The sequence below is a fragment of the Ochotona princeps genome, chromosome 18, assembly GCF_030435755.1.
Source record: "Ochotona princeps isolate mOchPri1 chromosome 18, mOchPri1.hap1, whole genome shotgun sequence".
Taxonomy (NCBI): domain Eukaryota; kingdom Metazoa; phylum Chordata; class Mammalia; order Lagomorpha; family Ochotonidae; genus Ochotona; species Ochotona princeps.
In genome coordinates, this window is record NC_080849.1 from 27,721,432 (window position 1) to 27,749,400 (window position 27,969).

Here is a 27,969-nt window from a genome sequence, read left to right on the forward strand (position 1 = left end):
TTCATCCCGCTTTTTGTGTTCGCTTTTCCTCTTCTTCCTTCTCCTCAAGTGTACTTCCACCTTGGGAGAATCCGTAGGCTCTGGCCATGCTGCAGTTTACATCTGTCACCAGTACTGCAGCCTCCAGCAACTTTTTATTAAAGCCAGTGATGTAGTGGGCACTTCGGCCAAAGCTGTCCACATGATGGATAGGTGCACGTCTCCAGGGGCCTTTCCCTTGCAATGAGATGAGATTGGCTGATGTTGGGAGATGAAGCCTTTCCCCTCTAGGTCAGTGCCTGCAATCCATTCCAAGTCAGAGGGGAGAGGAAGTTATTACCAGCCAGTGGCTGCTTCATGTTCACTGGGAATTCTATGACTGGGAGAACCTCATCCCTCTTTTCTTTCTACAGGACCACAACTCCTATCAGCTAATGTTAGCTACCATGGTGTCTATCTCAGAGGAAATGCCATGGGCAAAATGAACTGGAGTCAATTAACTAAATCTTGAACTGCAGTTGAAAGTGAGGTAGATGATTATACTCTTTGGTTTCCTTAGGTATACAATATAATAGCAACATTTCCTTATAAGAAGACTCCCAGCCATAGAAATTGCAGAAACATTAACTTTGAATCCACAAACAAGTGAGGATGGCCCTGTTGGGAAAAGAGACTCACAAAGTCATGTACATTATTGCACAGTTACAGATGGGGAGCTATTACCAGGTAAATAGCTTTTTAGCATTTCTTTGGAGAAAGACGGAAACTAATGGTTATTAAGTACTTACTGCACACCAGAAAATTTATATCAATATATAGTTTTATTTAATGATTGTAATACCAATATTAGATGTTGTTTAGTAAGTGTTCTCATTTTATCTTCATGAGTGTCTTTGAAAAGAGTTTTTACTTTTATGATTTTCTCTAATAAACGAATTAGAGGGGAGATTGTACAAAGGGTTCAAAATCTTGAAATAAATAAGGACAATAAAATTTGGGAAATCTGAGCAAAGTATTCAAGGCCATCTTCTGAGTGATGATACTACTGAGCACCTAGACTCACGTTTTTGCTACTTTTTCAAAAACTAGATATATATATTAAGAATTTCAATTTGCAGGTACAATGGATGCATATAAATCTATAAATCCAAAAGATACGTAAGTAAAATAAGGCAATAGTAAGAAAGAAAGATCAAGAGGTAGGAAAATCCAAGTCCTGAAGGTTTCCTGTGAAAACTTGGAGTTACTGGGGCCAGTAATACACTGGAAGTCATTGAAATAATTGAAACTTACAATGAAGACTGAATTGTATACTGTATAGTGAATTGGTTAATTTTGCTTCAGTACATAATTTGATCAAGAAAGGTGAAAGAAACACAGACAACAGTTACATGAAGACAAGATTTTCACTGTAGATGAACTAGAAGCCAAAGTCATATGCAGAGAAGTTTTTCATGGTGGGAATATTTAAAGAAAGGTGTAATTGAACAGGAAAAATATATTTACAGGCAATTTAAGCACTTTTTAGATGTGTGTAGTTATCGCTGCTGAACCTCAGAGAAGTTTGAGATACAGAGCACATTGCTAGCAATGCTTAATTGCTGTAGTTCTTATTAAGGAAAGGAAGTGGTGGCATCAGATAGTATGATTTCTGTTCTCTGTACAAGAACTCAGTCTACACAAATGTCCAATACTACTCCAGTCATGTTGCTACTTCTGATCTTCAAAATAAAATTCCACAGTCACCATTATGAATGCAATATGATTCATCTTGAAAGCAGCAGCAGTCACAAAATTCTCATTGAATAAATTAATTGATCAATGATCTGTACATAATGAACTTTGCCTTCCTTGTAGTTAAGAGTTCTTGGGGTGGGGGGCGGGTTGGTGTCATGGCATAGTAGGCTAAGCTTCCACTTGAGGTACCAGCATCCCATCTGTGTGCAGGTCTAGCAAAGCAGCAGAGGATGGCTCAAGTACCAGGGCTCTTGCAGCCATGTGGGAGACTTGAAAGAAGCTCCTGTATCTTGGCTTTGGATCTGCGCAGCTCCTGTCATTGCGGCCATTTCGGACGTGAACCAGTGGTTAAAAGACTGTCCCCTTCTCCTCCTCCTCCTCTTCTTCCTTCTCCTTCTCCTCTTCTTCCTTCTCCTCCTCCTCCTCTTCTTTTTCTTCCTCTTCTTCTCTCTCTAACTCTCCCTTTAAAAAAATATTTGTAGTGAAAAGGAAGATTTACAGAGAGGAGAGACAGGAAGCTCTTCCACCTAAGGATTCACTCCCCAAATGGCCACAAGTGCTGGAGCTGAGCCCATCTGAAGCTGATAGCCAGGAGCTTCTTCTGGGTCTCCCATGCAGGCTCAGGGTACCAAGATTTTGGGCCATCTACTGTTTTTCCCAGCCACAAGCAGAGGGCTGAATGGGAGTGCAGGTGCTGGGACACTAACTGGTACCCTTATAGGATCCTGGCACTTGCCAATTGAGCCATCACATTGGGCCCTGTAACTCTGCCTTTCAAATAAAAATAAAATGAATTTTTTAAAGAGTTCTTATTGGCTACAAAGAAGATCAGAGGCCAGAGTTCAGATGCAATGATTGTAGAGGTCCAGATCTCATCTCACTAGCAATTTAGCACAACTACTGGAGTGAGGTCACCCAGGGCAGTGACATTGTAAGCAGGATGACATGGGCATCTCAAGCCCAAAAAGCAAGAAAGAAAGTTGGAAAGATAATCTTATGTTTCTAGAAATACATTGACATTGATGGAAATATTACCATAAGTGAAATTTTGGGGTTTAAGGCAAGTAGAAATGTAGTTGACTAAAATTATTCTATTGTTGAGAAAAACATTTCCTATAATAATGCAATAATATTACATTCAAAATAAGATGTGTGGTTTCTACAATGGCTTAATTATTTTTATTGGTAATTGAGGATGCAAAGTTTAATGAAGGAAATACACCTAACAGATCAGGGAGCGTGTCAGGAAATAACTGAGAGCCCAGTCCCTATTCAAACTGCAGTTTATATAGATATATCTTCAAGTTTTAATTACTATACTTCTAGCAAGTCAAAAAAAAGGTGTCTGTCTGAGGGAAAATGGTCGTAGCCTAATTATGCCTTTATATTTTTCCAGACATGCAAGAAGGTTTTTTGAAAACCTACAAAACATGCAATAAAATGCTCCTGTATCTCATTCAATTTTTTTCCTACATCTACAGAGAAAAATTTTATTCTATGTTCAACTGTTTAAACCTGTTTTAAACAACCCTGCTGTTTAGGGGAATGTATTGAGATACAACAGGTTATTCTGCTGCTTGGAATGTTGTCCACATCCCATATCAGAACACCTAATTAACTTCTGACACCTCTACTTCTAATACAACTTCCTAATAATGCATCTCAGAGATAGAAAATAAAAAATGGTTTCTGAAGCTCCCAGGGTCACTACCACTTACATGAGCAACCTGGAGGAAGTTTTGGGCTATGGCTTTGGTCTGGTCTGGACCTAGATAGACAGTGCAGTGATTTAGGGCCATCAGAATGATGTTCTCTCTCACTCTTCCTTTCTCTCTCTCTGTCTCACTCTCATCCCTCGGTGTCCATCACTCTGCCTTTTAAGTAGGTAAGATAAAATAAATAAGTATTTTGGCAATAACCTTATTTAAACTGTATTAGAATGTTTGTATCATGAAAAAGGTCAATTTTCAATCATAGAAATCACATTGTTGAGGCTCAACAGAACAGTGAAAAATATCCAAAGCATCACAGAACAAAGAAATTCTCACTAGTATAAAGTCTACTGTATTTCCAAACTTTTATTGGAAGTTGGATATTCTAACTTCTTGAACTTACTGCTCTTTCAATGTATCAACAGTCACTGTGTTTGACTTTTTTTTTCTATTCTGGTGAAAACGGAACTTTAGAATAACTAGGAATATGAATTGGATTGTTTCATTTTTTTAGTAATTTATTTATTTGAAAGTCAAAATTACAGAAGGGAAGAGAGAAAGAGAAATTCCATCTGCACAACAAGCCTGGTGTGGATCTGAGTTGTTTTTGGAGGCCTACTTTTGCACTTACTGCATTCATAAAATTTTGAGATAATATAATGAGTTCAAGAGTCAATATGGGTTATGGTAACCAGCAAGCCCCATTGCCCTCTTGAAGCATGAAACAAATTATTCATAAAGATTTTCATAGATAAGTCCAGTTTTTATATTAAATTTGCTCTGTAGTCTCCTATAAGGTGAGGTATTTTCAGTTACCAAATAACACATATCTCATAAAAGATGAAGAGAACTGTTATTATGTGAAACCAAGGAAAATTTCAGTCACTCTTTATTTATTCTTCTTTATCTACACCTGTGCTCACACGATTGATTTTCATATGACCAATTACCAGAGAAAGACAAATCCTAGGCCAAGTTTCCAAATGGATTTTCAGCATAGAATGTCACCAGTTGAAATGTGTGACTACTGCACTTCAAGTGCAATGAAGATGTGGCTCTGGAGGACAGGAAAGGAGCATTCTCTCCCCATACAGGCCATCAGACAATATGACTAAACATCTGCGTTTTCAGGGTGGGAGAGATAGAGACACGGGATCTATATTTGTACCTGATACTGACCAAGGAGTTGGCCAATCAATTAGAAATTAGAAAAGAATAAATTGGAAGATCAGTGGTTAGAATGTTCAGTGGAGACAAATTTGTATATGCACAGAAAAGTAGAAATAACTGGTGCAGATGTTTATATTTCATGTTTCCGTTCTGAGAGCACTGGTTACAGGGGGATGTCTCAAAAATGACTGTAACCATTCATTCTGTTAATGTCAAGAAGCTCATCTCCACAGCTTTCCTGTTTGTTCCATAAGCATAACTATACAATACTCTTTGCCACAGAGATAGGGTCTGCAAGTACTTCAAGATGATTTTGGAAAAAGAGAATTCTAAGATAGAGTTTGTTCCTGTGAAAAACGTTTTAAAACCCATACATAGATTTTTTATATAACATGTAGATTCTATGAAAACTTTAAAGGCTTCTTTTATGTATGAACTAAAAACATATCCATTTCCTCCATCAAGTATGATTTGAATGCCACGATTGCTGATCAATAACTAGCAAATAACAATAATGACCCCATATTCCTGATGTGGCATCGTTCCTCTGAAGGACCAGGTATTCACATAGTGGTAGATTAATTACTCTATACCTTTCTAATCATGGAGCAAGTGGCAGTTTGTCTTCATGGCAACAGATTTATACTCTGGATATAGCTTTGCCTTTCTTGCTCACATTGTTTATGTCAAAAAGACTTAAAACTTCCTTGATATCTTCACCACAGTATTCTACGCAACATCTTATCAGACCAAGGAATTTAATGGTTAAGAAAATGCACCAGTTGGCTAATGTCCATACAGTGCTGTATTTTCCAGAATTATCTGGTTTAATAGACATCGGAAGACTCCATCATTGCACCATCAGGGAAGTAACACTGTGAGACAGACGTGCTGTCCAAAGCTTGCAAAACATCACTCAACTGGTGAGAAAATATGGCATGTGTCCTCCTGCATAACTGTTACATGTCTCTTGGAACTCACATGTGGGCAAGGGCCTGATCCTGCTGTGTTAAACGGTTCATTTGCTGAATGAATTTTGATTTCCTATCTGGGAGTGTGTTTATCTTGTGCGTTTAGAGATCTCTTGCATTAGGGAAAGTTTTTCTCACCAGGAAATAGAGAATCTTCATGATTCTGTTTGGCAGTAGAGGCTGGGAGTAATAACTTTACAGTTTTGACTTGCGTTACTGAAAAAACAACTAGACATGGGTTATCTTACTGGCTGTCCTTATTAATTCATTTTACTATTTTGCTACTGCACAGTTTGAGCATGGGGAACTATTTCTGGGGACTAGATAATTTTTCAGGACATCCCCTAACTCTCTCTGTCCAAAAAACAGAGTAAGCTTGCAAATCTCCAACAGTAGGAGCACTAAAGACTTGAATCTTATGGATAGTTTTGTGTCACACCAAAAAGTTTTTAAAAATCAAGATGTAGAGGCATTGTGTAGGGGTTACAAAGTACAACCTTGGCTTTCTGATTTCATACAGAGTTGGTTCCTGTATCTTAGGTCAATCAAAACTTCATGTAATTTAATGTAACTTTTAAGAAAAGGTTTATTCATTTTATTTAAAAGGGAGAGGTATAGAGAAAGAAGGAGAGACAGAGATAGAGGGAAAGAGACAGAAGGATAAAAAAGAGAGAAGACAGATCTTCCATCCACTGATTTACCTCCCAAATGGTTGAAATGGCAAGTATTGGCCTGTTCCAAAGCTGGGAGTTAGGAGCCTCTTCTGGGTCTCCTCCATGGATGTAAGGGACCAAACACTTGGACCATCAATCACTACTTTCCTCGTCCATTGACATGGAACTAGGATTGAAGTGAAGCAGCCAGGATTGAAATCAGCACCCATATAGGATGCTGGCACCTCAGATGGAGGCTTAGCCTGAGATGGTGTCAGATTTTTTAACGTAACATTTTAAGAGGCATATATTATAATTCAGATTTCACAAATGAGAATAACATTGATGACACAAAGGTGACAAAGCAGAGATTTTAGGATTGATATTCCAAGTAAGAAGAGGTACACTTCTTCTCCAAATGAAGAAGACACGATCAGATCCAATTTTCTGTGTCTTCTTATGCATGGTAATGACATGTAAATGCTTAATCACCTGTATCACTTTATATTTTGGCTTCCAGTTATTTTGACAATGAAAACCTAGTAGCAGATCTCACGATAAGAGAAAAACAAAGATCCAGATATTCATTTCAGCACTCTCTCCCACCTTCTCCACCTGCCTAACTGCGGCTCTAGCTACAGCTCCTGTGTGTTGCTCTCTTGTAATTGCTATTCCATCTCTCACAGCTCCAGTTTCTCTACATTTTTAAGACTTATTTTCTCTTTCATTACTCCTTCAGAATTATGATGTGTAACAATTTCCCATACTTACTAGTTTCACAAAACTTATTTTTTTGACCCTGGACCATACTGGTATATAAAATATTCCCCCCCTTCAGTTTTCCTCAATAACACATATTAGTTGTGCTATTACTTTCCTACCAGTATCCCAGGTGACATACACTTACTATGTACTAAAACACCACAATTACTAGGTACCAGAGAGCAAGGACACAAAAAGCTCTGTGTGTGCCCCTGGCTAAGATGTTAACCTCCTGATAACATTGGTTCCTCAGAAACCTGTTTCAAGGAAAAAAAATAAACAAATACAAAAACAGAATAAAAGGATTACATAATTAAAGTGCTTAGAAATATTTTCTGTGCCTCCAATAAATAACTATTATTATCATTATTATCACAATTAATATCACCATCATTAATATTATTATTGGTGATCAGTGTAATTGGTAAGAACTCTTGCCCCACATTTTTGTCTGTGTACCTGAGAAAACTCTAAGCTAACACAGTCATTAAGTAGTTTCAAATAAGTCTTTAAGTTTGATAGAGTCATCCACTACTGAAGAATTAAACAACAAGAATGGTGCCAAAGTTTATGTTTTCCAAGAAAAGTAGCTTAAAGTTTATCTTCCACTATCCCCAACTGAGAAGAAAACAAGCTAAAAATAATAATCCTCAAATGAACCCACACAGACTACCTTTATCAACCTCATAACTATTCTTTCTGAGTCCCTTAGTGTAATTAAAAATATTTCTGGACTTAGGAGAAAAACATTTTCATTTATGCTTTTTCTCTCACCCTTCCACCCAAGGTGACGTACAGATGTGACATCTAGTTGGGGCAGGATGCCTTAATTTTTAAAACTTTTCATCTAGATACAATTGATGTAAAATAAACCTGTATTAAAATGCAGCATTCATTTAGATTTGAAATACATACACAACTGTACAGCCACTGACCCACATGCAGATAAAGTACATACCAATCCCCATCAAAACTTACCTTTCATCCTTTTGCAAGCTATTTCTCACACTCCTCCCTGCCTCCGTCTCTGTTCCAAGGCAAAAACTGCTCTAATGTTTACCATCATAGATCTGAATTTCATGTATTTGATATGAGTAGAATGATATGGTACTAAAGTTCTTCAAATATATTCATTGAAATTTGAGTTAAAAGGATGATGAGTGTTTTTCCATGAATTTGTTGATGACTCACTGTCTTTTTCATGTTGGTTTGGTTTCTTCTACTCCGTGGAATCCTCCTGAGTCATCATAGTTGTTGCACATATCAATGGGTGATTCTGTTCTAGGTAAACAGTATTGCTTTCTCACATTCAACTGTGCATGTTTCTTTTTCAGTTTAGAATTATTACAAAGATTTTGTGTGTCTATGCAAGTGTATCTATAGTCATGTGCACCCGTGTTCCTTGGATAAATATGTAGGAGCAGAATGACTAGATGATCTAACAACTGTGTGATTATTAGTGATCACATAGCTTTCCATTACCATGAGGAGCATTTGGGGGTTCCAGCTCATTCATTACCTAACAGCAGTCTTATGGCCATTCTAATTTTTATTCAGAAAGTATCTTATTATACTTTTAATTATCAATAAAACTGAGTTTATTTACTATTCCTGATTTACTGCCAAATTGTAGGGGAAAATGCCTGTTCAAATATATTAAAGATGTTGCACAAATTACTTCTATTTTAATATTTTTTTCATATATTCAGTATGCAAGTCACATGTTATAAATGCTAATAATTTTCCCAAACTAAGATTTGTCATTTCACTTTTCCCCTGGTATTTTTTGCAGGAATTTCTTATTAAATTCCAGTTGATCAGGGTCCAGCGTGATAGTCTCTTGGCTAAATCCTCACCTTGCATCTACCGAGATTCCATGTGGGTACCCATTCATGACACTGCTGCGTTTCCCTTTCAGGTGTGCCTCCAAGTGTGGCATTCCAAATGGGTGCCAGTTTGTGGCCAGGCTTCTCCACTTCCCATCCTACTTGTGACTTGGCAAAGCAATAGAGGATAGCTCAAGTTTTTGGAACCCTACACCCATACAGTAGACATGGAAGAAGCTCCTGACTCCCGGCTTTAGATAGGCTCCATTCCAGCCTCCCTGGACACCTGGGGAGTAAACCAGCGAATAGATTATTCCTCTCTCTGCATCTCCTTTTCTTTGTATATCTGCCTTTCCAATAAAAAAGCTAAAGTAAATCTTAAATTCCAGTTGATCATTTTGTAAAAACTGATCACACTTTAAATAGCACATCAAAAAAGTATTTGTTGATGTCAAGGTCATAAGATTTTATCTTGTTTTATTCAATGTAAAGGTTTAAGTTCTAAATTGAATTCAGTGATCTATTCTTTAGTTAATTTTGCATCTGGTTAAAGTATGAATCAAAATTTCTTTTGTGATGCATATGGATGTCCAGTTGTTCCAGATGGACTTGCGAAAAGTCTGTTATTTTTGAATTTTGTTTATACCTATGTATTTATCATGTATCTATCATCTTTATCTCTGTCACTCTTTGGTTCTAATGAAAAAGATATTTTTGAATGTCCTGTATTTTGGAGCTGGCACAATGGCATAGTAGGCTAATCTTCAACCTACCAGCAGGTTTTTTTGTTTTTTGTTTTGTTTGGTTTGGTTTTTGCTATTAGAACCAGAATAATTGAGAAGGCTTCCTTGGGAGGGTATGAAGTTTATTTAAGATACAGTTGTAGAGATTTAAATTCTGCAACTGGTTAGGCCTATTGGTTTAGGTCTCTTGCTATGCCAGGAGGTGAAGAAGGGATGATCACATGTTGATCTAAGAAGTGAACAGACAGAAAAACATAATTTTCATCTACCTTCTCTTGGCTCACTCCTTACAAAGTCATCAGGAGTCAATTACGGACTCTCCACCTTAGCAACCTAATCCAGTCTGACCACTTCCCAGTAGCCCACTTTCAGACACCATAATTGTATAAAAACTCCACCTTATACCTCAACTATTAACATTAATCTGCCAACCGCTACTTTAAGACTTCCACGTTTAAGTGTTCTCATGTGTTAGATGAGTCATTCCTATCCAAATCATAAAACTGACAGGTCTGTGTAGAAGGTTCTAACTCTAGGTGTGAACTGTCTCTTCCTCAGATGGATTTTGCTTCTTATATTTTGTAACTAAATATTCTCACCAGTTTAAAAATTTTTAAGTCATCTGGGGGAATTGGCCCTTTATCCATGTGTAATACCTCTTTCCCGAAAGTTTGAATTGAATATTTGTATAGCTTTTTTTGCTTACTTTATAAACACATTTAGTAACTTTCTTGTAGAATCATGTAGTTTCATTTTTCTACTTTGTCCAATTGGTATTTGCCTTTTAAACTTCATGTATGTATGTATGCATGTATGTATGTATGTATTTAGAAAAGTGACAGGGATCAGGTAGCCCACTGTCAAGAGGGGACCCAGACCTAACCCAGGTTTCTGGCAGGAATCCAACCACCTGAGCCATCACTGGTGCCTCACAGGACCTGTGTTAACAGGAAACTAGAGTTAGTAATAAAAACCAGGATTTAATCCAGGCGCTGTAATGTAGGGCATGGACATCTTAACTATTAGGCTGTACCCTATCTATCTATTAACTGGAAACAGACTCATTTATCTATAAAGTGATTATTTCTATTCTTGTATTAATATATTAATATTGCTAGGTATAGGTCTCTTCTCTCTTTTTTAAGTCTCATTTTCTTTTTTTCTGCTTTCTGTGGAGATCACTAGGCATTATTTTTGTGTCTTCTATCTCCTCTGTTGGTTCACTATTCAACCTTTTAAAGAAAATCTTCTTTAGTAATTTTTCAAAGATTAATAATACAGATTTAAAAACACTTTGTGCTGGGCCTGGTGCAATAGTCTAGTGGCTAAAGTCCTCACCTTGCACACCCAGGATCCTATATGGGCACTGATTCTAATCCCAGCAGCCCTGCTTCCCATCCAACGTGTGGCCTGGGAAAGCAGTCAGGACAGTCCAAAGCCTTGGGATCCTGTATCCACATGGGAGACCTGGAAGAGGCTCCTGGCTCCTGGCTTTGATTCAGTACAGCTCTGACAATTGTGACCCATTGAGGAATGAATCAATGGTCAGAAGATCTTCCTCTCTGTGTCTCCTCCTCTGTGTATATCTGACATTACAATAAAAATAAATAAGTCCTAAAAAGTACTTTGAGATTATTTTTAATTATTATTATGTGGCTATACTTACAGTATCAGCACCTCCATTCTCAATTATTGTTGCCACAGATGTCACTTTTATGTATGTTATAAATATACAAAACAAAAGTTGCTATTTTTTGTCTTTAAACTTCTCATTATTTTTAGAATGATTTTACTTTACATTCATTTGTTCTATTTCTGCTCTATCTCATCTCTTTAAGTAGATTGAACTCCGTACTTACTGTTATTTCCCCTGCCTGTAGAATTTTCTTAAATATTTCTTACAGGTTAAATATAATGACAAATTGTTATACTCTGTTTAAAAAAACTTTGCTTTTACTTCCAAGTTTAAAATGTATCGCAATTCAAATTTCTGGTAGGTTTTTCTGTGTATTTGGTTGATTTTATTTCTCTATATTCCATTTTCATGTTTTGCTTATTTGTATCCATCTTATGCCTATAAGAGCTTACTCTTCTATTTTGTTTCCAACTACTGTGGCCATGCTAAGAGCTACAGTTCTTGCTCTTTTCTCCCCAAATAAGGAGAGATGGTCTATTGGAGAGAGAACATGTTATTTGGTGGCTTCCCCTCAGGGTAAGCAACTGTGTGCAGACTACTGTCTTGCCCCATTCTTGAAGTGAGTCGTTTGACCTACGAACTCAGTTCTGATTGGTTTAGGAAACGTTCTTGCTGTGTGTGTATGTGTGTGTGTCCACAAGTGTGCACGCGCGCACACACACACATGCATTTGTTTTATCTTCAAACCTTTTTCCTTCTCTCTGAGCAAGTGATGCTCTTACCAGTCTCTACATCTCTGGATTGAAACTGAAGTCCTTGAACCTCATTTTCTGTTACTTAATAGAAATTATTTATGATACAATACTGTTGATATTAAACTATAAATTATAAACATTTATGTACCAATCATGTAATCTAAGGAAAAGAAATTACCTTTTTACATCTGGGGTGGGTAAGGGAGAGGTATGGAATATATAGGTAATGATAGCATTCCTCTCTATGAGGGGCAAATACTGTTTATAACTCTCTTCTGCAAAGAGCCTGAATTTCAATGTTATTTTGAATATTCATATTGCAGCTGTGGTTTGTATTTAAACCTCTACATTTTATTCTAGAAGACCTGAAATTCAAGAGCTGAATGCTATTATAACTTCACCACCCTAAGCAACAGCCAGTGGGCTAGAAAGCAGTGAATCTTGAGCGGTATCAAGAATCCTTGCAATACTGTAATTTACTCCTTTGTAAGGAGAATTAGTATCTTTGGTAAGTATTTATTCCCTACATTATGTCATTATATGAAATTATATACTGGACACATTGTCCAATTAGAAAAGTAGGCCGTTTCCTCTATCACTTTGTTTTCTCTATCTTCAGCTTAATTTTGAAGCAACATAATTGTATGTGGTCTGTTGAGTAAATACATGTCAAGTTTACAGCCTTATTGAATAATAAATCATTTCACCCTGATTAGGAAAACAGTACCTCCTTTTGGAAAATTAGATTTTTGCTGACTTTCAGTATCTTAAGAGAAGTAGCACGGCTCGTCTCCGAGTTCCCTTCTCATTTCTATTAGTGCATTTTATTTCCTCTAACAGAAACCAGTTATACGACAGGAGGTCATTAACAGCAGAAGATCAAACTCATCTCTTTCTCTTTGCGTTGTCAAGTGTTTCAATATTTTATTTTATAAGGCACTGACCAGAACTGATCATGGTAATCTCACTGGGGATCTGACTAATGTATTGTATAATCAAAGATTTCCTTCTAGATGATGATTCGTTTATATTCCCCAGCTTACCCCGTATCACATCCAAGCCCAAAGGCTTTGTTGCTGGAATGTGACTCCGAGAGAAAACGGATAATAGAGCAACTGTGGAAGAATGCAAAAGAGGGAATCACGAGCCCACACTGCACATGTCCATGCCTCAACGTCCGAATGTGAAATTAGCAGTGAACAACACAGGCTCTAACACGTATGTGCTAGGCATATCACAGGAAAACATTAAACAACACAGTGAGGGGTTTGAAAAAGTTTCTGGAAACTGGGAAACTGTCTAGAAGCATGCCGGCCATTTAGCCCTAGCCCTTTGCCGCCAACTAAGAATATAAGTGAGCCTGTCCACAATTCTGTTTCTCTACCAGTGCATAGAAATGTAGAAATTTTTTAAAGATTTATTTATTTTTATTGGAAAGCCAGATATACAGAGAGGAGGAGAAACAGAGAGGAAGATCTTCCTTCTGATGGTTCACTCCCCAAGCAGCTGTAATGGCTAGAGCTGAGCCAATCCGAAGCCAGGAACCAGGAACTCGTCCGAATCTCCCACGCGGGTGCAGGGTCCCAAAGCTTTGGGCCATCCTCAACTGCTTTCCCAGGCCACAAGCAGGGAGCTGGATGGGAAGCAGAGCTGCTGGGATTAGAACCGGCACCCATATGGGATCCCGGAGTGTGCAAGGTGAGGACTTTAACCACTAGGCTATCATACCAGGCCCAAAAGTGTAGAATTTTTATGGGAAAAAAAATCTCTATCTCTCTCTCTCTCAATGTGGGAACTATCTTAAAAGCTTGCAGAGTACAGAACCAACAAGGCAATGTGTGGATAAATGTGTCAGTTGCACTTCTTATTTGTGTCTGCCTTATTAGAAGTCCTCCTAGGATCCTTCAAGCTCTGTCATTTGGTATGTAAAGATTGCGGGTCACTCCAGTTTTTAAGGAACTCAGCTGAGTTAATTGTTTAGGCTGAGGCCATTTACAGAAGTAGCAACAGTCTTATCCAAATGTACTAATTAAGTGTCAAATCTTAGAGGACTGTGTTAAAGATAGCTGAGAAGAGCACACAAGTTTCTCTTGTTTTAAATATTTATTTAGTAATGAAAGGTCAATAGGAGTGAAATAATTCCACGTACCTTGCATTCGTCATCATACCTGTCTATAGTTTCCCACATCCCGGATGCTCTCCAACCTCTACATGATGAATTCTACATTTTGTATATTCCTAAATTCACGTTTTCTACCACATGGAGGACCTCACACTATTTAATTAATCGCTTGGCCTCCAATTTTCATTTGCTCTAACTTTCAAATAAAACCATGTATGTGATTTATTACCTAAGAAATTATATTATGCCTTGGTGCACTCCTGCTTTCTCTCACCCCTCATGGGAACCACAGAACAACTTGCCCTCAGAGTTGTGACCCAGATCGTGACAAGCAGTCTCTCTTCTTCCCCACCGGTCCTTCTGAATGGGTTAAAAGATGTAAAGTAACTAATGGCTGATTGCAATGCACAAGAAATGAGCTCTGTTACTATCTCTGGTGGAACAGAGGCTTAAGCAACAGACATTTTAGCTTCCCAGCCATGTTAGCTCCCCAGCCTCAAAGCCATGGCAATCTTCACCTGCTTCCCCTATCCCCCAACACACACCTGCTCCTACATTTCAAAGAACCAGCTCACACCCTTGCCCTGTACTGTTCCCTGTCCCACCCTCTGCATTCCGTTCTGACTATTTGTCTCTCAGAGAGCCAAGAGAGCCCCACTGAGTTTGAAAAGAATACTGGCTCAGCCCCCACGGCCCATGGGTCTTACCTGGTCTATGCTGTATGAAATCAGCTCATCCTGGCATTCTTGCTCTCCGCGCTGAACGTGCCTGCTGTGTATGCATCCTAACAGTTAGCCACATCCACAGATTTATTTCTCTGGAATAAATTCATGTTGGCTGTGGATGTGGATCCCATCTTCCCTTTCATTATATACTCCCCCTCTCGCAGTCCACAGTGCCAGGGAGCAGTGAGGCCAATTCACCTGTGTTTTGTAACTGGACATTGCACTCTGTAGTTCAGAGACCTTGTGAGAATTATTTCACCTCTTTGCCTCAATTTCCTCAGCTGTGAAATAGTACTTACCTCACGGGACTACTGCAAGGCTTAAATGGGTTAAAATTTGTAAAGGCCTTAGAACATACATGATCCGCAATAAATGCTCAGAGAAGTAAAGATACGAGTGCTTGTTCTCAAATAGGAAAAGTGAGATATAAAAGAGATTAGGAAACCCCCCAAGGCCCTTGCAGCAAGTGAGTGGCAAGGCTAAAAATTAAACTCAGGCTGTCTGATTGCAAAGCTCAGCCATTCAACCACAATGCTCTGAGCTTCTCCACCATGCTAGGTTGCTCCAAATGAAGTATAAAGCAACATGGCAATAAATGAAGGTCATGTCAATGACATTTTACACATCTTATATTAGTAATAAGGAGTGCTGTACTATTAATTTCCTTTCTTTAGCCCTTGCTCAGTAGAAAGTTTTCATGATTTCCCTCCCTAGCAGTTTCAATAAGACGCTTGAAAATTTGTTTTGCTTTGTTGCAGATAATATGCTTACTAAGAGGCATTGTTTTCTTTATGGGGCCAGTTCTCCTTCTAAATGTTCAATGCCTTTCTGATTTTATGACTCAGAGTGGATGATTGTTGACTCTTAACTCTTCCCTCCCACTCTCAGGTCCTGCCTCCTGCCTTCCAGATTCCTCTATAGTTATTCCCAGAAAGACTAACTTGGATTCTTAAGACAGAAAATGCTTTAAACAAACTTGTGCTTAAGTTACTTAGAGTCCACTCCCACCCTCTTAAATGTCCATTTTCTGCAATCTTAAAATTTTTGTGCAATAATATGATATCCTCCAGCAGTCCTCAATAGCCAGCCTGTAAGCAGATGGTCGAACTGACCCAAGCAGTGGAATTCACAAAAGAAAAAGGAATACCTCTAGGCACTGGCAATAAAGTAGTTAAAGTTACTCCTCACTAGTGCTGGGATCAGCAGGCAAGAAAATGAAAAATGAAGCCTTGAGGTGTGTGTGTGTGTTGGGGCTGTTGGAGACTGTTGGTTTCGTTCAGGTAGAGCAACTATAAAAGTGAGAGTAAATGATGAAAGCAAGCATTGGGGCTTGTGCCCAGAACCTGAAGGAGAGGGGTGTGTGCTCTGGCAGCCATTGAGGGGCCTCGAGGTGCCATCTGCACCTGAAGTGGTGTCAGCCATTGTTCACACTTCAAAGTACTTCTACTCCAGGGCTGAAGGAACCTGGTCTCACTATTTACTCCAGGAATTCATTCTTCCCCATGTTTTGCTTTCATCTTTATTGCCTGAATTTTAAGTTTTATTCTGTCTTGTCTTTCAGGATGGGAGACATCCTTCGTTACTTTGTTAAGTTGATATATTTTAAATCACATGTATTATAAATCTTTTGGATCCATTTTTCCCCCAAGATTGTAACAGCCTAGAACACTCAAGGTGTGCTCCTTGCTTGTCCATCAAAAAATAATCATTAAACAGATGTATGTCACAGATCATGGACCCTGGATTTTTTTTACATTAATGACTGAAGAAAGCAAAGGTCTCTATTGGCTCTACCGAGCTGGTATTGTATTTACTGGGAAGATACAAGCGACCCAGAAAAAGTAGATTCAGATTCCAAAGTCTTAACTGAGTGTGGGTGTGCTGGTGATTCCAGGGGTAGTTGTGCTTGTGCATTTCTGAAGCGATGCTCCTCAGGGTTCACGCACGTCCCAGCAGCTGGCTGGAACCTCCTAGGAGGATTGATTGATTGCGTAAGGGTGAAATAATACTGGCATATACATAGCGATGGGGACATTCGTGATCAACAGAAAAGAACAGCCTTTGCTTTAGGGTTGACCAACACAACTTAGCATTTTCCCACACTTTCTGGATCACAGATGTCACATAGAATGCCTGTGGGATACAAGCAGTTCCCCATGAGGATGCCAGCAATGTCAGAATATTGACTTTTAAAGTAAGCAAATTATAAGAAGTTGAGGTACAAAAAGTAGAAAAGAAGAACCAGGTGGAAAGGTATGTGCAGAAGTCCAGCAGTGGTAATCATTTGAGGGGAGGTGAAATATAGCTTAATGATACCCAGAAGGAGTGGATTAGATTCTCCCTGGACAGCAAGCTACACTAGCTGAGGTCCTTAGGTGTCTAAGAGTTTTCACACTGTTAAAAGATTAAGGTGTAGTTGTCCCTTGTTACACGTAGGAGATTGGCTCCAAGATATCCCATAGATACTAAAATCCTTGTATGTTCAAGTTCTTATACAAAATGGTACAGTCCTTGAGTAAACTGTGCACATCTTCACACATACTTTAAATTCATTCCTTTACTTACCAGAGAGGCAGAAGGGGAACAGAGATATCTAATATGCTAGTTCACTTCGAAAAGTTCCAGCAGCCAGTCTGAATGAAGTCAGTACTGAAATCAAGTGACAGGAATTGAATCTATGTGTCCACGTGGATGGAAAGTACTTAATCATTTGAACCATCCCCCCCCCTCCACCTTCCAAGTTCTACACTGGCAAGAAGAGGGCATCTTATGCTGGAGTCAGGAATCAGACCGCCACTCTGGGGTGGAACGCAATTATCCCAACCAGGAGCTAAATGGTTACTCCCTCTCATGTACTTTAACTCATCTTTATATTAGTTGTAGTACTAATATCATAAATGATAAAAGTGCGGTACTAAAATCATAAATGCTAAAAAGATTGCTAGAATGTATTATTTATGGAAAAATTACAAAAATAAAAAGAGTTTATATATGTTCAGTAAAGGTACAACCTGCGTAGGCCTAGCTACACTTTCCACCAGCTATTGGCTGAATCCATGAGCAGGGAAACTGCCAACATGGAAAGCTGGCTAGCTTCGCTCACCAGTTGGAGAAAAATTTGTGAACCTTTATTGCTATCTTTGAGAAGACTTACTCCTTAGGAATCAATTCATTCTGCCTTCTAGGGGCTTACCTTGGTGACACAAGAAAGACCAGTAGCAGCCTAAAAATCTACATTTGATTTAATTCTTCTCATAAATTGCTAGGAATATAGATGGATCCTGAGATTCTTATCACCAAGGACATATCTAACCATCCACAGAAGAAGGTGCATGTGTTATGTGGAGGAACCAGAGGCCCTGGGTAGCCTAGGGTATACAGAACCCAGTGGTTGGGGGCACTTGACAACGTTGTCTGGTGTTTCCACTCCCAGACAGTTCTGCTGGCTGGAAGACAGCAAACTAAGCATAATGTCTTTACCTTTCCCCAGCCTTCTCCAATCTTGATATATAAAATACCATGCACTTTCCTGTTTCTATTTTCAGTGGCTTACAACCCAAGCTTTGTTTTTAAACACAACAATAAGAGATTCAACTTTTCCTGGGCTCAATCCTGAAAAAAAATCTCTTTATCTTGTTCATTTTTAAATTATTTCTCTATGTTGGTCTTTTCTGTAGGCCGGCAACCTACCCAGACCCAAATTTGCCTAGTTACTCTTAGGCAGTGTCAGAGCTCTTAACTTTTGGATGCTGCTAATCCCATATTGCCACCTTTCTGTTGAAACTTTGGCCATCTTAAAGGGTGAGTTTATGTGTATATTCTTAAGCTTCCTCTGTGCTGGAATTTGCTACTCTTGGAGTTCCCAAAGCACTTTGCACCTTCCTGGAATCACACTCGTACCAGTCAGCCCTGCTTTATGCGTCTTGTTCTCTCATTAGATTATAAACCCTTCGAAGGAAAGATTGTGTTTTACTACTGTTATCCTCCAGAGCACCCGTCTTAATACCTTGAATAGAGTGTGCACTCGACCAAATATTGGCTGATTGAATATCCATTTCCAGTGAATAAAATAGGCCATTTCAATCCTTATAAGCAGCCTTTAGCCACAAAGAAACATTGCACAAAAATCAAGTAGCAATTTATCAATCGTTTCCCCAGTGGGCCTGAATAAGTAAATGACCTTTTCCAGAAATTTCCTCATTTGCTATTGTTAAAGAAGAATCTTGAATAACAGAGGTATTGGTGTTCTTTCTATGTAGACTGTATTCTGTACAAAATAGGTAGTCTGATGTAACTGGGAAACACAGTTTTTCTTAGCTTTCAGAATGACATGAATAGATGTGAGTCCAGACACCCAAAACGTTTTGTAGGATGGAAGGAGATGTTAGAAATCTGGGATCACCAAGCTAAGACGCTGCTACTGCTCTGTGTTTGATGGGACATGAAAAGAGTGTAGCTGGGCTATGTCCAAGAACTATGTGTGTCTGGACAAGCAGCTCCCATCCTCTGTAACTTTAACTCTTCCTTTGCAAAATGTGATATAAAAATGGGTTGCAAATCTGAATCTCTCAGCGTCCTCTCTGTCCAGCCACTGCTAGTGCGACCCAGTCTGCTGGCTCCAAGAAGTTATCTGAACACCCACTTCCTGGCTTCGTGTCACCCACATGTATGTGTCTCTTGTCATGGTGTGAAAAGCCATAAGAATCCACTATTTTTACAGTCTGGGCATGCATATTCCAGAAGCTCATGGAAGTTAACAATACCTTTCTCACCACAGAAAAATTGTTCTGAAACATGCTTTTGCATAACTGCTTTTATCAGTGGTTAGTTGGTAATGCATCCTACCTTTGTGTCTTTCTCTGCGTGTCCCGCTTCCATTTTCCATGAAAGCTTGGATTCACACTCCCGGAATTGCAAAATCAGTCTCTGCTCTCTGGGGATTCTAGGTTGAGATTTAATATTTTTCTACCACATAAACAGGAAAGCCGAAATAAATACATGATGGTGATGATGATGATGATGATGATGATGATGATGATGGTGGTGGTGAAATGGATAGACAGAATGAATCCAGGATAAAAGATACAGGAAAAAAGCAAATTGGCTATCATTTAGGAAGGCAAAAATAGAAAAGATAAACATATGATTGGATCGCCATAAAAGGATTTGAAAATGACAGGCTTCATTTGATGTGCAGACTTGTAGCCAATCTTGCCAATGATACGAAAGACGTTTTGTGGTCCTAAATTCCCTTCAGATGCTAGCCTGGTCCCTTAGTGGCCAAAGAGCATAAAAATCACAGGAAGGATTACGTATATAATAGCCAAATTAACCCAAGCTGACCACACTGCTCTGTGCCCCAGAAAAGGCCCTGGAAGCTGGGAGAGAAATGCTCACTAATGGAAAATAACCAAGAGGCTAAGGAGAGAGATGTTATTTTTGAACTTTTAAAAAGAACATTATAAATAGCAAAGAAAATGGAAATACAGAAATTAAAAACAATAAAAACAAAAGCCAAGTTGACAGCGGCTCTTTTAATATGACAATTTTGGTGCCTCAACAGCTGAGGATTGGGGCTGTAATAGCCTAGTCCCAGCAAAATAGCCAAGGACCATGGGGCTTGAGCACTTAGTCACGATGGCATTTTAGGTTAAACAATCATTGACTCAGGGGTGAAAAATGAGATAAATTAAAATTATTTTCTTCACAACGGCCGAGGGGCTTGGCAAGTAATATATTGAAGAAATTTCCTGGACATAATAGGTTACATTAATTTTCAACTGCAAAACAATTCCTTCAGCATTATTTTTCAAGGAGAGAGAAAAGAAGGGGGGAATAAAGTGCCCTGTTCCTTGTGCTATTTACCTCTGGCCTAAATGAGAAAACATGTTTCAAAGGGAAGATTAAGAAAGGCATATCAAGACACAGAAAAAATCCTGCCTGTAAAGAATTCAAGTTAATTGGTTACCCATTTGCCTATTCAATGTGCTCAGTATTAATCCAAGAACAATAGAAGTAAAAGTTATGGCAATCACTGCATCGGGAAGCACATTCTTAAGCCTTGTGGAAGCTAAAAGCATGTCTATTTGGAATGTGGAAACAAAATAGGAATAAATCTTCCCATCTAAATGCACCACGAGTTACCAGAGGAAGAGCTCAGTGTGTGAGACTGGGAGGACTTCTCTCGAATTCTGAGTCAACAGATAACACATGAGGTGCAAAACCTTACATCTGCTGTTTGGGAGCAGGCAAAGGGAGCCTGTAGGGTGGTGAGCAGACAGGACACCAACTAATGCTCAGTGGAACCAGAGTGCATATTTCTTTCTTTCTTTTTTTCATGTTTTAATATATTGTTTTTGTTTTGATGATTTTTACATAGTTAATTAGGGTGATAAGGATCAAGGGCTACAGGAAGGTAGGTGAGATCACCATTTCCACATTCTCTTTTTTTCCTTCCTGTATCTGGGAGAAAGGGGAGACAAGGAGAGAAGACACACCCAGCTTCACAAATGCCTCTGCACCCTGGGATGGAGGACAGCCCCAGGGTCCCTGATGCGGGGCATGCTCTGAGAGTCCTGCTCATGAGGTTTTGATAGTTCAACAGTTCTGAATTACTGCCGACCTCACCATTCAAAGCAAGATGAAATCTCTCCAGAATCCACTGGTTGACATAGTCCACTTTAGAGTCTCCGTTTGCCCAGATATGCACTGGCAATATTGGGCTGTAGCAGTTGATTGATTTGTTCTACCCTCTGTCTTCTGTTGTGGTACTAAGTATCCTCTGCAGACTCCAATGTACTTCCATATTCTCCATGTGCACCTGGATATGCTGTCCACTGTTCCATCTAAGCCACTGAGGAGACCCAGCTCTTATACATGCCGTCCATGGTCAGACCATGGAACCTGCAATTCTCTCCATGGTTGAGGTTCTGAGTCCAGCAATTCAGTTGGGGGAATCCCCAAAGAAACTTCATCTGAGGTGATCCCAGATCCAGTTCTTGTGTGTTCTTGCCAATACAGGGTCAAGCACAGTCCTTCTTTCCCATCAGCTTATGCACGTGCTGGTGGTTGCATTGCTGGGTCAGTTCTGTCTCCAGCCCTGTCTTTTACACAAACCAATGGGTATTGCAGTCCAGCCTGATCCTGCCTGCCACACACATAGCCCTCTTGTACAACAGCGGGAGCTGCAGTCTAATCAAAATGACCTGACCCACCCCTTGCCCACCAGGCCCGCCCCTTGCCCTGGTTCCCATGGTTGCCATTATGTACAGCAGACTGGTCCAGTCTCTGTCCCATTTTCCATTCAGCTCTCATACATGTCAATGGGCACTGAAGCCCTGTTCAACCCAACCATCCCCACTATCCAGCTCACACATATGCCGGCGGATGAAACTGTCTGTCTAGCCATGCTTGCCACAGTCCTGGTTGTCATGGTCACCAGTTAGAGTAGCAACCCAAGAGGGAGGTGCCCACTATTTCCCTACTGTGCCCACTCCCACACCCAGATCTTGCACTCTTCACCTGGTTCTGCAGTTTAACTTGACAGAATTTGTCTCTCCCATGCCAGCATTTGCCAGCTGATGTTGCAGCAAAGCCCAACCAACCCACGCCTACTCTGACTTATGCTTGCACCAGTAGGAACAGTCAACCCAGCCTGGCTTTCCCCTGATCCAGCTCACATGAGGCCAACAAATGTTCTAGCCCTGCCCATCCTGGTCTACTCCCATCCCAACTCACTCTTTCCAGTGTGAGTGGAGGTTCAGCAGGGTAGGCCCATGCAGCACCCTACTGGGTTAGCCCCCTTCCCCCCCACCCCTGGTCTCTTTTCCTACAAAGCATCAGAAAATAAATAGCTCAGGGTTGTGTGCTGCAGCTGTTACTGTTGCAACACCTCTGCTCTGCTACTGTAACAAGAGTGGTGCATTGAAATTGTATCAATGCACAAACCTGTGGGGCTGGCCAAAAAAGCTTAATTTGCAGACATCAACATTGGAATTTCAGGTGATTCTCATGTTTTATAAAGTATTTTTGTCTTCTTCATTTTTTAAATTTTATTTCTAAACATTTAAAAATATGAAAATTATGTAAGCTCTCAAACTGCACAAAAACACCAGGAGGTTGAATTTGGCTTGTGGTCCACTCTTTGTTACCAACCTCAGTTTCACAATAATGAGGAAGGAAGACGGTGATGCAATTAAGACATCTGGTGGAGCTTCACTTGTTTCTCAGAGTGAAGCGGCTTTTTAGCTAGATGGATAATGGTTTTTAAATACTAAAACACTGTTCATCGATTCTTTTATGTTATTTATTTATTTTGTGATGACTTACAAATAAGATATTTCTTTTATTCTGTATTAATTACACTTTCTCTATAACTTCCTTATGCCTTGACAATCAACAAAACACTTCAACCTCTGGTTTACAGCATTTGATGACTTTCAAGATATAAAATCTCCCACTAGAGCCAATTTCAAACTAGATATTTAGCATGGGTTATGGGCTACACTTTGACAAAGAACATTACCCTTTGTTTTCATTTTTGTTTCCATGCTATGTTCCGTGTAGAAATAAGCACACATTACCTTGATGGGGCCTCCTGCTGTCTATTTTGACTTCACTTCCGACTGCCACACTCTGACAGATCAGAGCTAGTAAACCTCTAATGGGTGCCTCTGACCAGAGCTCTTCCCTCCCCACTGTCACCCACCAAACCGATTTTGCCCTCTGTCAGCTTAAGGCTTTAGAGCAGCAGAGCCCAGCAGTTTGTAGCCAGCTCACCTAATGTGACATTCTCTGCCAATGCGAAATTGCATGCAGTGTCTGTCTGCAAGGACAAACATCACCTAAAAGAAGTATGTCAGATCCCCAGCCAGCCAGACACCAAATTATTTGTCTTTGCTTTTCTTTTTATTCTTTCAAGTTTTAAGATGCAACAAAAGGACTAGCAGAAAACAGACAGTGGTTTTGACATGGGTTTTCTGACTCCTTTTCCTTTGATTAATTTAGCTGTTCTGTCCGGGAGAGCAAGACCTGGGCAAATCTCTGATTATTGGGTCTCAAATAAATACACTTTATATGTAGGCACACACTTTAAAAAAAGCTTTTAATTATTCCTATAGCATTTGTTTAGTGGCAGTATTGCTGTTTTAAGATGTGTACCACACTTAGTCTTTGATTTAAAAGTTTTAGAAACTTCATTTAGTACAGAGTCTTCCTAATTTTGGTCATTTACCTAATCAAAGCATTTGTTTCAAAAAGAAATTTTTTGATTGGATATTTGGCCCCACTAGATGCAAGCTTTGGAGAGAGAACATATTTTCAATTCCTCTGAAAATCACACCAGATGTATGATCAACCGCTAGTGTACATGTTATATATAACCTTGTTTGAAATGTTTAGGAAGAGGCCAGCTATGATGTAGTGGATTATGACGCTGCATACAAGGCTGGCATTCCATACTCCTAGACCAGTACAAGTACTGGCTGTCCCATTTCCAATCTGGATTCCTGCTAATGTGTCTGAAAGGCAAATTACAAATCTTTCCAGGTCTCTGCTCTCACCTAACAATGGCACCATACTACTATCTTCTACTTTTGTCTTTTCTTACAACCAAACTATTAACAAATTACATGCCAAATGCTATTCTGAGGAAGGTATGGGATACACTTTCTTGTTTATTTCCTTATTTCCTTAGAAAGGGAAGGAGGGGATAAGAGTAGGAGGAAGAGCAAGAATCTACTATTCTCTGGTTCACTTCTCAAGTGCTTGCAAGAGCCAGGACTGGGCCAAGCTGAAGCTAGGAACTTGGAATTTCATCTAAATATCCACGTTGTTGGCAGAGACACAAATGCTGATTCAATAGCCACTGTCTTACAGAGTATACATTAGCAGATGTAGAAGTAGACATGAAATTACAAGTCAGGCACTTGGACATGGAATGCTGGTTTCCTAAGTGATGCTCACTCTAACCCAAGATGTGAATGTGCTGTCTCCACTCAGACACATGTGGGCATAGGGGAGCTGCAAAGTAAATACAAAACACCTTGACTGCACTAAAGTTTTGCTGTTACCCTTCCTTTTCCAGCACACTCTGGGCAAGGCAAAATCAGAGAAAATGTTTACTTGAAACTAAGTGCCTTACTATCACCCTGTGGTTTTCGTTATCTCTCTAGGTAAAACACTCTTCTGGATGGAATTTATGCCTTTCAAAGCTCCATCTTCATTCCACTCCATGGTGAAATCCAACAGATGTATAAGGCATCCCCATGGCTTGTACAAAGGAGCCCGAGTTCAACAGGTGCTGCTTGTCGTGCTTTTGTCAAGACAAACACTGGTCAATTTTGATTCCATCCTTGCTGCAGTAGAGTTCACAATACCACAACTAACAGTTTCATTTTGGGTTTTAAGAACATTTTTCCTGTTTTTTAAACTTTTATTCCTACAAAGAGGACAGATTGCATAGGTACCATCCTAAGAAATAAGAATATACTAAAAGCTGTATAAGGTTATTTGTGTTAGTTCCCTTTCTACACGGAGTTGAAGAAGCAACTTGGCTCCTTTCTGCATCTTCTCTCCCTGAACATCCATCCCCTCATACACACAAAATGTCCAGTGGTCTTCAGTGCCACACAGGAACTGTGGTGAGGCATGAGGCACGAGGCAGGGATACATACTAGCTGCTTACCCCCTGGGGACAAATGTTAATAAGGTTACACACACACTGATCTGGGTAAATTAATACAGTGAGTCCTACAAGGTATCCTAAAGGAATTTCATTACAATTACATCTGTCCTACAAATTTTCTCTCAACTTGAATAACATATTGACTTCCCATTCCCTATATTAGAACCCCATAAGTAGGAAGATTGGGCTCATAAGCACACATCCTCCCCACTCCCAATTCTCACTGTTTTTCCTTTCTTGTCTCAACAGTTCTTTGTTAAGAGGGAGTAGGTTACTTTTCAGATCAGATTGTCTTTGCTGAGGAGTCATTGACCGTCTCCTATTCCCTGAAGCTGAGTACTGATTTAAATACAGGAAGAACAGAAGTAACGGAGAAGTACATATGTATAGATATTTCAGAAATGTCATAACAACAGCACCCACACAGAATTTAACTCTGGTGTTAGTGTTCCAAGGCTGACAAAACAGAATGCCATGGGCACATTCCAGTTGCCATCTTCATTAATCTCACTTGAAGAAACTCAAGAACAGTCACTATGGATTGAGATCAGATGGAACCCAAAGACGCGTCATTTCAGTGTTCAGTTGTTTCCTCCAAATCACATGGCTCAATGGGGAGTTGTTTTTGTGTACACTGCCTACAGTTACACAATAAGTACAGTGTTTCGTGATCCTGTATCTAGCTGTTCCCTTTGGGATAGCAGGAACAACGAAGCCCACAAGCCCTTCCTGTGCACGGTGTTCTTTTTCCAACGACCTTGAATAGCACAAAAGCCAAGATTAGAGAAAACCTTTTTAAAACTTGACTTACCAGTAGATCATGATATTGGCTTTGCCTTTTAGTCTTATTTAAGAGTGTAGGTTGCTGGAGCTGGACGGGCCCTCAGAGTTCAGTTAGGTCAACACCCTCATTTTCCAGATGAAGAAGCTGCACCTACGAGAAATTAAGTGAATTACTCAAGTTCACCCAGAAAGTCACTCTCAGAGTCAAGCTAACGTTCATGTCTTTCGACATCATCTCACTTTCCAACATACCACTGTGCTTCAGACTTAACAACACATGATAGCATTTTACTAACACCAAATCAATGGATTTTAATTTTTTTCTTAATGTTAACCTCTTACAATTGAACTTCAAAGTATGTGGGATTAGGAATTAGGAATATGTGGGTGTGGCCTCCCCTAGGACAAAGAATCCCAGAAAGCGACTTTCTTACAAGGATGGCTTTCTTTGTAAGAGACTGGAAGATTATCTAAATTCATTTTCTCCTTCTTGAAACTACAAGAAATTCCAAAGGAGACTGCGTTAGATGGTGTAAGGAGATTGCAGAAGGCAGACAGGCTCTCTCACCTAAAACAGTGCCAGTCTTGGGCACTTCGACAGCCTGATGCTTTTGATGAGAGGAAATTTAAAATTAATCAGAACAGAAGTAAATTCTGAGGGACACTTAGGATTCAGAACTCATTAAATACCACCCCCACAAGACTGAAAATTATTCTGAAGTAACAGAGACAAAAAGAATCACCCAACAGGGCAAAAGGGTCATACTGCTAAGACATGCTGGGCTGGCGGCAAAGCCAGAGTCAAAATGCAATTCACTGCCAGGTCACAGAGGTCCAAACTGCTAGAACAGAGGTCTTAGTCATATGGCAGAGACTAGAAGGCTTTAGATCAAGCTGTGAGTTCAGATGACCCTCAGGTATCAATCTCTAGCATATCCTAGCATATCTCTTTAGCTACTTCTTCTGATCTTCAAGTATTTATGTATTGAGACAGAGAGAGAGAGAGAGAGAGAGGAGAGAGAGAGAGAGAGAGAGAGAGAGAGAGAGAGAGAGAGAGAGAGAGTTCAGCTCCATAAATGGCCACAACATCCATAGCTAGGCCTGCCAGAATTTAGAAGAGAGGAACTTTTTCCAGTTTTCCCACACGAATATCATAGGCCCAGGCACTTGGGCCATCTTCATTGCTTACCCAGACTTTTTAGAGGGGAGCTGGATCAGAAGTGGAGCATTTAGAACTTGAACCATTGCCCATATGGGTTGCCAGCACCACAGACCATAGATTTACTGACTCTGTCCCAACTCCATCCCCACCTCAGGACTACATCCAGAGGTACTCTCACTGTAACTATAAACCAACTTCTGTATTATCCAGCGTATTGTGGCACAGCACTACAATCCTATCTGCTTATCATAATCTCATGGCCCAACTGCAGTCCTGATTTACACCGGTGCCCTCCATGCTGTATTTTGGTAAGAGAAGAGTAAGGTTGCAGGAGCACTCCAGTCAGCTGAGCATGAACCAGTCTTGACTAACATGAAGCAGAATGAAGAGCTACTGGGAAACAATGCTCCAGCTTCCCCCACGACCTAGTTACTTTATTCCCCAACAGCTTATTTCAATATCCCTGACTCACGCAACGGATTGTGTTGTCATCTTCTATTTTGCTGATGTCAGATATTTTACCTACCCACCTATAATTTTACAACATTG

The 27,969-nt window shown here is 39.7% G+C and overlaps 1 long non-coding RNA gene across 1 annotated transcript; it reads right to left on the reverse strand.

The window, feature by feature from the left end:
• LOC131482527 (uncharacterized) lies at positions 1-27,762 on the reverse strand. Its single transcript, XR_009247064.1, has 3 exons — positions 27,448-27,762; positions 26,287-26,409; positions 1-278 (listed from the first exon to the last, which is right to left on the reverse strand). It is a non-coding gene; the product is annotated as an uncharacterized LOC131482527 (long non-coding RNA).
• Positions 27,763-27,969: the final 207 nt, after the last annotated feature.